At 39.9% G+C, this 11983-nt stretch overlaps 1 pseudogene; it reads left to right on the top strand.

Moving 5' to 3' along the window:
- The first annotated feature begins 3166 nt into the window (after nt 1–3166).
- LOC138072370 (histone-lysine N-methyltransferase SETMAR-like) lies at nt 3167–4251 on the top strand (annotated as a pseudogene).
- Nucleotides 4252–11983: the final 7732 nt, after the last annotated feature.

Raw genomic sequence — 11983 nt, 5'->3', positions numbered from 1 at the left:
GCCCCCAATCCCTCCCAGTATCAGAGACTTTTCCAGTGAGTCAACTCTTCGCATGAGGTAGCCAAAGTGTTGGAGTTTCAGCTTTAGCATCAGTCCTTCCGATGAACACCCAGGACTGATTTCCTTTAGAATGGACTGGTTGGATCTCCTTGCAGACCAAGGGACTCTCAAGAGTCTTCTCCAACACCACAGTTCAAAAGCATCAATTTTTCGGCACTCAGCCTTCTTCACAGTCCAACTCTCACATCCATAAATGACCACTGCAAGAACCATAACCTTGACTAGATGGAACTTTGTTGGCAAAGTTATGTCTCTGCTTTTTAATATGCTATCTAGGTTGGTTATAACTCTCCTTCCAAGGAGTAAGCATCTTTTAATTTCATGGCTGCAATCACCATTTGCAGCGATTTTGGAGCCCAAAATAATGAGGTCTGACACTGTTTCCACTGTTGCCCCATCTATTTCCCATGAAGTGATGGACCAGATGCCATGATCTTCGTTTTCTGCATGTTGAGCTTTAACCCAACATTTTCAGTCTCCTCCTTCACTTTCATCAAGAGGCTTTTTAGTTCCTCTTCACTTTCTGCCATAAGAGTGGTGTCATCTGCATGTCTGAGATTATTGATATTTCTCCTGGCAATCTTGATTCCAGCTTGTGCTTCTTCCAGCCCAGTGTTTCTCATGATGTACTCTGCATAGAAGTTAAATAAGCAGGGTGACAATATACAGCCTTGATGTACTCCTTTTCCTATTTGGAACCAGTCTGTTGTTCCATGTCCAGTTCTAACTGTTGCTTCCTGACCTGCATATAGGTTTCTCACGAGGCAGGTCAAGTGGTCTGTTATTTCCATTTCTTTTAGAATTTTCCACAGTTTATTGTGATCCACACAGTCAAGGCTTTGGCATAGTCAATAAAGCAGAAATAGTTATTTTTCTGGAACTCTCCTGCTTTTTCCCTGAGCCAGCAGATGGTGGCCATTTGATCTCTGGTTCCTCTGCCTTTTCTAAAACCAGCTTGAACATCTGGAAGTACACAGTTCACGTATTGCAGAAGCCTGGCTTGGGGAAAATTGAGCATTACTTTACTAGCGTGTGAGATGAGTGCAATTGTGCAGTAGTTTGAGTATTCTTTGGCATTGCCTTTCTTTGGGATTGGAATGAAAACTGACCGTTTCCAGTCCTGTGGCCACTGCTGAGATTTCCAAATTTGCTGGCATATGGAGTAAAGCACTTCCACAGCATCATCTTTCAGGATTTGAAATAGCTCAACTGGAATTCCATCACCTCCACTAGCTTTGTTCATAGTGATGCTTTCTAAGGTCCACTTGACTTCACATTCCAGGACGTCTGGCTCTAGGTGAGTGATCACACCATCGTGATTATCTGGGTCATGAAGATCTTTTTTGGTACAGTTCTGTTTATTCCTTCCACCTCTTCTTAATATCTTCTGCTTCTGTTAAGTCCAGACCATTTCTGTCCTTTATCGAGCCCATCTTTGCATGAAATGTTCCCTTGGTATTTCCAAGTTTCTTGAAGAGATCTCTAGTCTTTCCCATTCTGTTGTTTTCCTCTATTTTTTTGCATTGATCACTGAGGAAGGCTTTCTTATCTCTCCTTCCTATTCTTTGGAACTCTGCATTCAAAAGTTTATATCTTTCCTTTTCTCCTTTGCTTTTTGCTTCTCTTCTTTTCACAGCTATTTGCAAGGCCTCCTTAGACAGCCATTTTGCTTTTTTGCATTTCTTTTCCATGGGGATAGTCTTGATCCCTGTCTCTGGTACAGGGTCACAAACCTCCATCCATAGTTCATCAGGCACTCTATCTATCAGATCTAGTCCCTTAAATCTATTTCTTACTTCCACTGTATAATCATAAGGGACTTGCTTTAGGTCATACCTGAATGGGGTTGTGGGTTTCCCTACTTTCTTCAATTTAAGTCTGAATTTGGCAATAAGGGGATAGGTTTGTGCAAATGGTTTTTGCATTGTTGAAATTTGCCATTGGTATTGGAATACATTCTAAATAAATGTGGTTATGTTATACATCATTTTAATGTGCATTTATCACTATTTTTTTTGCTAATGACTTACTACTACATGCTACTTATTTTATATTTAATTTAGACTACGGAAAGCTCTGAAAGAGATGGGAATACCAGATCATCTTACCTCTCTCCTGAGAAACCTATATGTGGGTTAAGAAGCTACAGTAGAACCCTGTATGGAAAAACTGATTGGTTCAAGATTGACAAAGGAGTATGACAGAGCTGTCTGTTGTCACCCTGTCTGTTTAACCAATATGCTGAGCACATCATGAGAAATGCCAGGCTGGATAAGTTACAAGTTGGAATCCAGATAGGCAGGAGAAACATCAACAACTTCATATATGCAGATGATACCACTCTAATGGCAGAAAGCAAAGAGGAACTAAAGAGCCTCTTGATGACAGTGAAGGAGAAGAGTGAAAGAGCCAACTTAAAACTAAATAATAATAATAAAAAAAACTAAGATCATGGTATCCAGTCCCAATACTGCATGGCACATAGAAAGGGAAAAGGTGGAAGTAGTGACAGATTTCCTCTTCCTGGGCTCTAAAATCACTGCGGATGGTGACTGTGGCCATGAAATCAGAAGACAACCATTTCTTCGAAGGAAAGCAATAACAAACCTAGATAGTATGTTGAAAAGCAGAAACATTACTCAGCTGACATATGTCCATATACTCAAGGCGGTCTTCCCAGCGGTCACATATGGTTCTGAGAACTACATCATAAATAAGGCAGAGCACTGAAAAATTGATGCCTTCAAACTGTGGTGCTGGAGAAAACTCCTGAGAGTCCCTTGGACAGCAAGGAGATCAAACCAGTCAATCTTAAGAGAAATCAATCCTAAATGCTCATTGAAAGGACTGATGCTGAAGCTGAAACTCTAGTATTTTGTTCATCTGATGCAAACGGCTGATTCACTGGAAAAGTCCCTCATGCTGGGAAAGACTGAGGGCGGAAGGAGAAGAAGGCATCAGAGGCTGAGATGGCTGGATGGCATCACCGATGCAATGGATATGAACTTGAGCAAACTTTGGGAGATGGTGAGGGGCAGGGAAGCCTGGTGTGCTACAGTCCATGGCTTTGCAAAGAGTCAAACATTATTGGGCAACCGAATAACACATGGAAATGATGTTAGACAAAAAGCAAATTTGAATGACTTTCTTATTTGGGTTCAAACTGGGTCAAAAAGCAGCAGAGACAACTCACAGCATCAACAATGCATTTGGCCCAGGAACTGCTAATGAACAGACAGTGCAGTGGTGGTTCAAGAAGTTCTGCAAAAGAGATCAGTCTTAAGATGAGGAGCAAAGTGGCTTGCCATCAGAAGTTAACAATGAACCAATATAATATTGTAAAGTAAAAAAATAATAATAAAATGAAATAAAATCTGAAAAAAAAAGAAATTAACAATGACCAACTGAAAGGATCATCAAAGCTGATTCTCTTACAAGAAGTTGCCCAAGAACTCAACATCAACCATTCTACAGTCACTTGACATTTGAAGCCAACTGAAAAGGTGAAAAAGCTTGATAAGTGGGTGCCTCATGAGCTGACTGCAAATTGAAAAGATCATCATTTTGAAGTGTCACCTTCTCTTATTTTATGCAGCAACAATGAACCATTTCTCAATTGGATTGTAATGTGCGACAATAAGTGGATTTTATATGATAACCAGTAACAACCAGCTCAGTGTTTGAACAGAGAATAAGCTCAAGAGCAATTCCCAAAGCAAAACTTGCACCAAAAAATGGTCACGGTCACCATTTGGTGGCCTGATCTGCTACAGCTTTCTTAGTCCCAGTGAAGCCATTGCATCCGAGAAATATGCTCAGCAAATCGATGAGCTGCACGGAAAATTGCAAGGCCTACAGCCAGTGCTGATCAACAGAAAGGGCCCAATTCTTCTCCAAGACAACATTCAGTCGCATGTTGCACAACCAACACTTCAAAAGTTGAACAGTTTAGACTATGAAGTTTTTCCTCATCCACCACATTCACCTAACCTCTCACCAACCAACTACCACTTCTTCAAGCATCGGGACAACTTTTTGCAGGGAAAATGCTTCCACAACCAGCAGGAGGCAGAAAATGCTTTCCAAGAGTCTGTCAAATCCCAAAGCGTGAATTTTTATGCTATAGCAATAAACAAACTTATTTCTCACTGGCAAAAATGTATTGATTGTAATGGTTCCCATTTTGATTAATAAAGATGTGTGTGAGACTACTTACAATGATTTAAAATTCACAGTCCGAAACCATAATTATGTTTGCACTGAACTAACAATTTGCCTAAGTCACAAGCTTCAACAAAATTTCCAAGCAATAAAAGATTTAATTAATGCCAATGAGGAGCTTATTCTGGAAGTAAAGACTATAGCTTTATCACCCACAACTACTACCATGTGTATTGTTGAGTGAGGCTAAGAAAAATTAAAGTTATGTGTGTGCTCAGTTGCTCAGTCATGTCTGACTCTCTGCAACGCCATGGACTATAGTCCACCAGGCTCCTCTGTCCATGGGATTTTCCAGGCAAGAATACTGGAGTGGGTTGCCACTTTCTACGCTAGGGGATCTTCCCAACCCAGGGATAGAACCTATGTCTCTTTCATCTCCTACAATGGCAGGCAGATTCCTTAACACTGTGCCACCTGGGAAGCCCAAATACTAAGCTTGGTCTCTGCTAAAGCTACTTTTGAGAGATTCAGGCTTCCTCTCCACATCAGGATTCAGAATGGAAACACCAAGTGTTCCATGTTGTGTCCCTATCTGTCAGCAACTCTTTGGTTCCTCAAACTACAGCACTCACACTGCATAAATGATTGGTCTTTTGGCTTCTCACAGCCTGGCTATCACTTTAGGTGACAGTTTGGACCTGGGATACTATAGTCCATTGTACAGACCTCACATGTCAATGCAAAAACTATTGGGCTATACTGTGACCATGCTGCCACCCACACTTATTCAGGCTTGATAGCACTATGGCCATATCCAAGCTAGCTGGTAAAATAACTCATCTTCATCTTGATGGCAAATTTTCTTACAATGTCTGAAGCAGCTCCTATTGGCTATTCTGAAATTTGCATAATATAGGAGGCAGTATACATGCCAGCCGGATTCCCTGACCACCAGGTGACCTCAATACATTTGATAAACATATTCATGAGGGAGAAGCATTTCAGTCCAACTCACCAACACAACCAGATTTTCACTTCAGTCACACTACTGACCTGAGCTTTACTGCCAGTGACCAGCGCTGCTCCTCTTTTGCTCTCGGCTTGGCACGGTGCTAAGCTCCCACTGCTCCCTTCTACCTCTACTAGAGTGCACGCTCTCACCACCTCAGGCTATGGCACTTACACCCAATGGAAGCTTACCTTTAGCTCCTTTCTGAATTCACTGGAGGAGAGAATGCTGTCTTCATCTTAGCTACCTGTCTAAAGCCTTTCCCGACCCATCTCCAGCATGTCAGTCTCTGCTGCACCATATTTTCTAAATCACACAAATGCAGTGACACCATGCCTATGCTCAACATTGCTACAAATGAGTGTCAGTGTTTACAACAGGCTATCCATGCTATGGATAGCACCAAGATCAAATCCATACTTATTTATTATTTAGCTACGTGTTTTAGGGAGCTGCTGATGGGTTATCTGAAGTTCTCTCTGGACCTAGGAATACCCTCTGTCTGCTCTGTTCTACTGGTCTAGGCTATAGCCCGACACATGCAACTCTCACAACCAACCTTCATTCTCTTCCAGATTTCACCATCTTCAATATTTTCCAACCCTGACAACTACCACTCCACCACCCATGAACAAGTCCATATCTGCCTTGCCAAGCCCCACATTTCCACTCCTTCCCCCAGCTCCATTCCCATAATTTTCCCCATTCAGTTTGCAGTATCATCTTCACTCCCATTCCTGTCTCTGCTCATGTTTTTTCCCCTTCTCTCAAGACCTACTTCTTTTCATCATAGTAATCCCCTCCCTGTCTTGAAGGGTCTCTCCCATAATATATATTTACCACTCATCAAGCATACAGTCCAAGTCCTTTACTTCACTAATTGCTGAGTTTGACACCAGTCCAAGATAGGTCATCAGCTTTCATCATCCACTTCCAGTCAGTCTCATAGAAGAAGTTATCCTTGGCCAGTCATCCCCTTCTTAAGTACAACTCCATAAAACTAATCAGATTCTAAAATATTTATTTAAATTGCTCATTTGGTCTCTCTGTCTGATTCGTTTTACAAATTCTAAGGCAATTTCCTGCTTTGCTCAGAGCAATAAACCTACGGGCCCTTCATAAGCAGGGTGTTTGCACTACCACATGCCTTAACCAGGATTCTCAAATCTCCAGTGGCTCTAGGTTCACTTCAGTAACACTTGCTTGTTCCTCTGTTCTTACACACCACCACCAGGCCCTCCCTCTGATGTCCTATATATAAGGGGGGATGGGGGTGGCAGGCCACGTTTCTTTCTGGTCTCTCAGCTCAACGTTTCTTTTTCAGCATTAGGTACAAAAGAACTGTTGCACATTATGAGTGCCCTACTTACAGTCTTGGGGGACACTGGCACTGCCCTAGGACCCATAATCCAGTCAGAAATAATAAATATTAAACACCCCCCCCCCACCACCACCAGACACATGCAGCAAGATGCCCATCCTTTGGAGGCCCATAGTGAGGAGCAATGCTTCCTGGTGACTTTAATGCCTGATAATTACCTATTCTTAGCCTATTTACTGGAGAAGGCAATGGCAACCCACTCCAGTACTCTTGCCTGGAAAATCCCATGGGCAGAGGAGCCTGGTAGGCTGCAGTCCATGGGGTCGCTAGGAGTCAGACACGACTGAGCGACTTCACTTTCACTTTTCACTTTCATGCATTGGAGAGGGAAATGGCAACCCACTCCAGTGTTCTTGCCTGGAGAACCCCAAGGACAGGGGAGACTTGTCTCTGGGGTCGCACAGAGTCGGACACGACTGAAGTGACTTAGCAGCAGCAGCCTATTTACTGCCCAGCCAGAGAGGTGTTTTCTTCCTTAAAGGTATTTTTTCTTACATGTGGATAGACATAATGGGGAAAAGTTGCTCAAATAACTCAACAAATGAGACAACAGATAAGCATGTTAATAATATAATTTGCTTTTTTGAGCAAATACTCCAGACACCAGCTAACATTTTTTCATGGTTTTCAACAACTGTCTGAGGTGACTGGATACATTTGTCCAAGCTCTTTCATTTTCATTTGCTACAGAGGCATACGGGGCTTCCCAGGTGGCACTAGTGGTAAAGAACCTGCCTGCCAATGAAAGAGACAGAGACGCAGGTTCCGTCTTTGGGTCAGAAAAATCCCCTGGAGGAGGTCATGGCAAACAACTCTAGTATTCTTGCCTGGAGAACCCCCTGGACAGAGGAGTCTGACAGGCTATGTCCATAGGATCCCAAAGAGTCAGACACAACTGAAGTGACTAAACATGCGTGCACAGAGGCATATGGCTCCTAAAATTATACTTAAACAAATTCAGAATCAGTTGAATAAGACACAGTACAATTCCATCATCAATCGAACAGTGGGGTGAATTGTAGTAAGAGGTCTGACTCATTTTTTGACTTTTGACCACTGACAGCTTCAAAGCCCCATACTCCCTCTTTCCCCTTTGCCCCATATATAGACAAGCTAATCATGATTTTAAAAATCCATCAGTCCCCTTGGTGCCTATGGGAACTTCACACCACACAAACCCTGGACACAGGAAGAAACGTCCACTCTAGACTCGCATTCTACCCAGTCAAAATCAAGTCATCACACCGCCACTTCCACTATGCTCTTGGCTTTATGGGAGAGAGTGCACCTGTCCTATTGTTCCAAGAATTATTTTTTAAGTGATAAATTTTCTTCCAAATTATTTCGGTATGTGTATCATCGTTTGCCTCAATATCCAGTCCACTAATTAGGAAGGAATCCTTCTCATCTCCATGGGTGGATAGAACAGGATTAAACTAGAAATCAATCAATGAAATAAATGGAATTAAACTAGAAATAAAACTGGAAAATCTATAAATACTTGGGGAAAAAACACCATATTTCTCAGTAATCAACATATCAAAGGACACAAGAGAAGCAAGAAAATATTTTGAATTTACTAAAAGTGAAAAGACAATATATCAGGTTTTTGAAGATATGCTACAATGGTTCTTAGAAGAAATCTTATTACTTGAATGATCTAAGCTTCCTCCTTAAGAAACTAAAAAAAAAATAAAATAAAATAAACCAAAAGCAAATAGAACAAAAAGATATTAAAAGAAAATAAATCAATGATATTGAGAACAGAATAAAAGAAAATAAATAAAATAAGATTTTTTAAGTTCAATAAAGTTAATACATTTCTAACTATACTGAAAAGAAAACAGAAAGAAAATACAAATTACAAAAACCAGGGATTAATGAAGAGACATCACTACAGACTCTAGAGATATTTAAAAAACCAAAGAACACTATGAGCTATCTAGAACTGCAAATTCAACAACTTAGATGAAATGGACAATTTTTTCAAATTACCAAGTCTCACTCAAGGAGAAATTTATATGATACTCAAAAATCTATACAGATAATGTGGACATTTCAGTAATAGGAAAATGTTCACAAGAAAGAGAAACCTCTAATTCATAGAAATTTTTACTTTTTACCATCATTTTTAAGTAGGTAATTTTTCTTTTAAATATTGACTATGAAATCAGAATGATAGAGAGCCCACATTGTCTTCTATTCAATAAGATGCTATATTCTTTTTTTAAAGTCATTTCTCTATAACTCATTAAGGTAAGGAAATTTTATATCTAATCATTATTATAATTGACGAATAAGTTTTTCCTCAGGAATATTGTTTTCACTTTGTTTCCAGATCTGATTTTTTTTAAAGTAAGTTGATCCTTTTTTAAAAACTAGAAGCTCATTGGATATTTTTATTGTCATCTAATTTGAAAAATTCCAACTAGCTATGTCTAGATATGGATTTACTTTGCATTGTTTGCGTGAAAAATAAATTCTTAATGTTCTTAGTGAAGTCTTTCATTAGATGAAAAGAATTTATTTTATAATTTCAATAAGGCTAAAGCTTCAGTTGTGCCAGTTTATTTTTACTTTTGCTGCTTGCTGCTGCTGCTGCTGCTAGATCGCTTCAGTCTTGTCCGACTTTGTGTGACCCCATAGATGGCAGCCCACCAGGCTCTTCTGTCCCTGGGATTCTCCAGGCGAGAACACTGGAGTGGGCTGCCATTTCCTTCTCCAATGCATGAAAGTGAAAAGTGAAAGGGAAGTCGCTCAGTTGTGTCCGACTCTTAATGACCCCATGGACTGTAGCCTACCAGGTTCCTCCACCCACAGGATTCTTCAGGCAAGAATACCGGAGTGCCTTCTTCATTTTACTTTTGAGTTGTCCTTATCATTGGATGGCATTCTGCCTGGACTTCCAGAACAATATTCTTAATTTCTCTCCAGCCACAAACTAGTGAGCAATGATGAATAAGAAATTTTCCAAAGCACATATTCTGCTATTCACTGACTCAATTACATTTTAAAGTCTCATGCAGTACATCTTAATTGTTTCGCAGAAAGTTCTAAGGATTCTTTCCTCAGTTCAGTTCAGTCACCCAGTTGTGTCCGACTCCCTGTGACTCCATGAACTGCAGCACTCCAGGCCTCCCTGTCCATCACCGACTCCCGGAGTTCACTCAGACTCACGTCCATCGAGTTGGTGATCTCTCCTCAGTGGAAATAATTTAAAATCCTAGGAATACAGTGTGGGTAAAATATTTGTGTAATAAGCTCTATTGTATCAAGTGAAACATCACTAAGGCTGGCCTTAGCTGGATTTCTTTCATTTTGCTTTTCTTTATTTTTTGATTTTTGTTTTTCAATTCATAAAATTTATTCAGGAGCTGTTAGAATCCTTTGCTATGTCACTGACAGACTATGATATAGTTATCGTATAAATTAATTGTGAGTTAGGTATTTTGCATTGAAAGTTATCTTGGTACTGAGCCCTAAGACATATTCCAAACAGGTCATGAAGTCTGATTAACCTTTTATCACATTCAACTACTTTAAGTTACATGAACTTGAATCTGTCCTCTAAATATAACAATATGATTTTGGCATCTCATTAATAAACATGACAGCATTTATTAACACTGCCATGTAACTAAAGTAAAACTTCATCAATTCAAATCTCAAGGAACCAGAAGTAATCAAGCTAGAACTAAACAGGAACAAATTATCTGACATCATATTTTAGCAGCAAGAGAGCTGAGAAGCTAAACAACTTGCTGCTTCTGTCAAACAATCTTGATTACTTGTCAGTGTGGAAGAAGTCAGTTGAGTATGGAATGAAAGGTTAATTTACTTGCACTCACATAACCTCTCCCTCTCTTCTTATTGACAAATAACCAAGGTCATTAACTGAAGTTTGCAAATCAACTTCTATGAATTCATGGCTCATAGAATCATGTACTTTAAATTATAAATATAATAGTATTTGACCTTATCCTTGCCAAAATATTCTATACTAGATTACTTATTTTTACTAGCAACAGCAATGCTAAATTAATAAAAAATTATATTTTTAGTCTCTCATCAGAATTCTAAGCTCAAATATTTGCTTATTTGTTCTTCAGTTATCAAATATTCCATTTTTCTTCCTCTCCTTCTCCCTTCTTTCCTCCCTTTGAAAATAAGACATTTAAAAACATTTTAGGTGCAATGTAAGATATATTCCACACTTGCCTTTGATGTGTAACTACATAGCTTCAATTGCAAGGCAAACACATGATTTTATCATCTATATCAGGTGGGCATTAACACTGAGTATTTAGACAAAAAGAATTAAAAGCAGTTAGTATTTATTTAATCCACTGTGTACATATCCTCACATTTAAATCTCACAACCCTGTAAAGAAGGTACTTTCATCTCCATCTTCTAGAAATATAAACCTCACAGAAAGATCACACAACCAGGGTTAAATACCAGTATTTTCACTCAGTTCCCCTTGAATCCAAAGTCAGAGCAGTGAAAAAAAGCAGACATACAGCCTTTCTCCAACAAATTTAGTGTTGCTCTTACCCTACGAACTGAATGCATTAAAAAACAAAAACTCCTTCCTTCCTTCCTACTTCACTTGTTTCCTCTCTTCCTTCTTATATTAACCATGTTTTCTATTTTCTGGTGCCTTGACATCTGGTGCCTTGCTGACCCTGGAAGGAGTCAGCTGGTCTCCTGCTTAGACAATTTTTGGAGACTGTAAACAGTTCATCCAAGAGCATGCCTTTCAAATACAAATCAACCAATCCAGAACGTATACCCCCAACAAGGTCTTTTATCAGGATCCTACATTCTCAAGGTCACTATCAACTTGCCCTATCACCCCTGGGTCAAGTACCAGACAAACAGGGACAGTCCCTATACTCCAGAGTGTACTGAAGTTATTCAAACTCACCAGTCCTAAACCGGCTCTCCGGCTTTCCCTGACACACCTGTTCCTTCCCCCAAAGAAACCACAATGAAAGTTGTTGCCACAGTTTCCTCCCACCCGCCCTCACCTCCTGAGGGACGAGTGCTTCCCTGTGCAGCAATCAATGATGCAGCATATTCCCTCCACATGCAGTGTGTAACAAACTGTCTTTTCAATGGCAGCAGTCTGAACTGTTAACCTTACTGATATGAATAATAATAAAACTTATTAACCTTGTCTCTCTCTTCCTCTTCCTCCTTCTCCGCCTTCTTTCTCTTTCACTCTCTCCCTCCAACCTTCTCTCACCATTTTCATTCTCCCTTCTTTCTTCCATGTGTAGAAACTAGCAACTATTGAAATCAAGTGCCATCAAGTTAGCAACGTGCTGTACTCTTCTGGCTGCACTATGTAAAATGAATTTTAGCAAAA

The sequence above is a fragment of the Capricornis sumatraensis genome, unplaced genomic scaffold (genome assembly GCF_032405125.1).
Source record: "Capricornis sumatraensis isolate serow.1 unplaced genomic scaffold, serow.2 scaffold13, whole genome shotgun sequence".
Lineage (NCBI taxonomy): Eukaryota > Metazoa > Chordata > Mammalia > Artiodactyla > Bovidae > Capricornis > Capricornis sumatraensis.
Note: the sequence above shows the minus strand (reverse complement) of the source record. Positions and strands in the feature narration are given on the sequence as shown.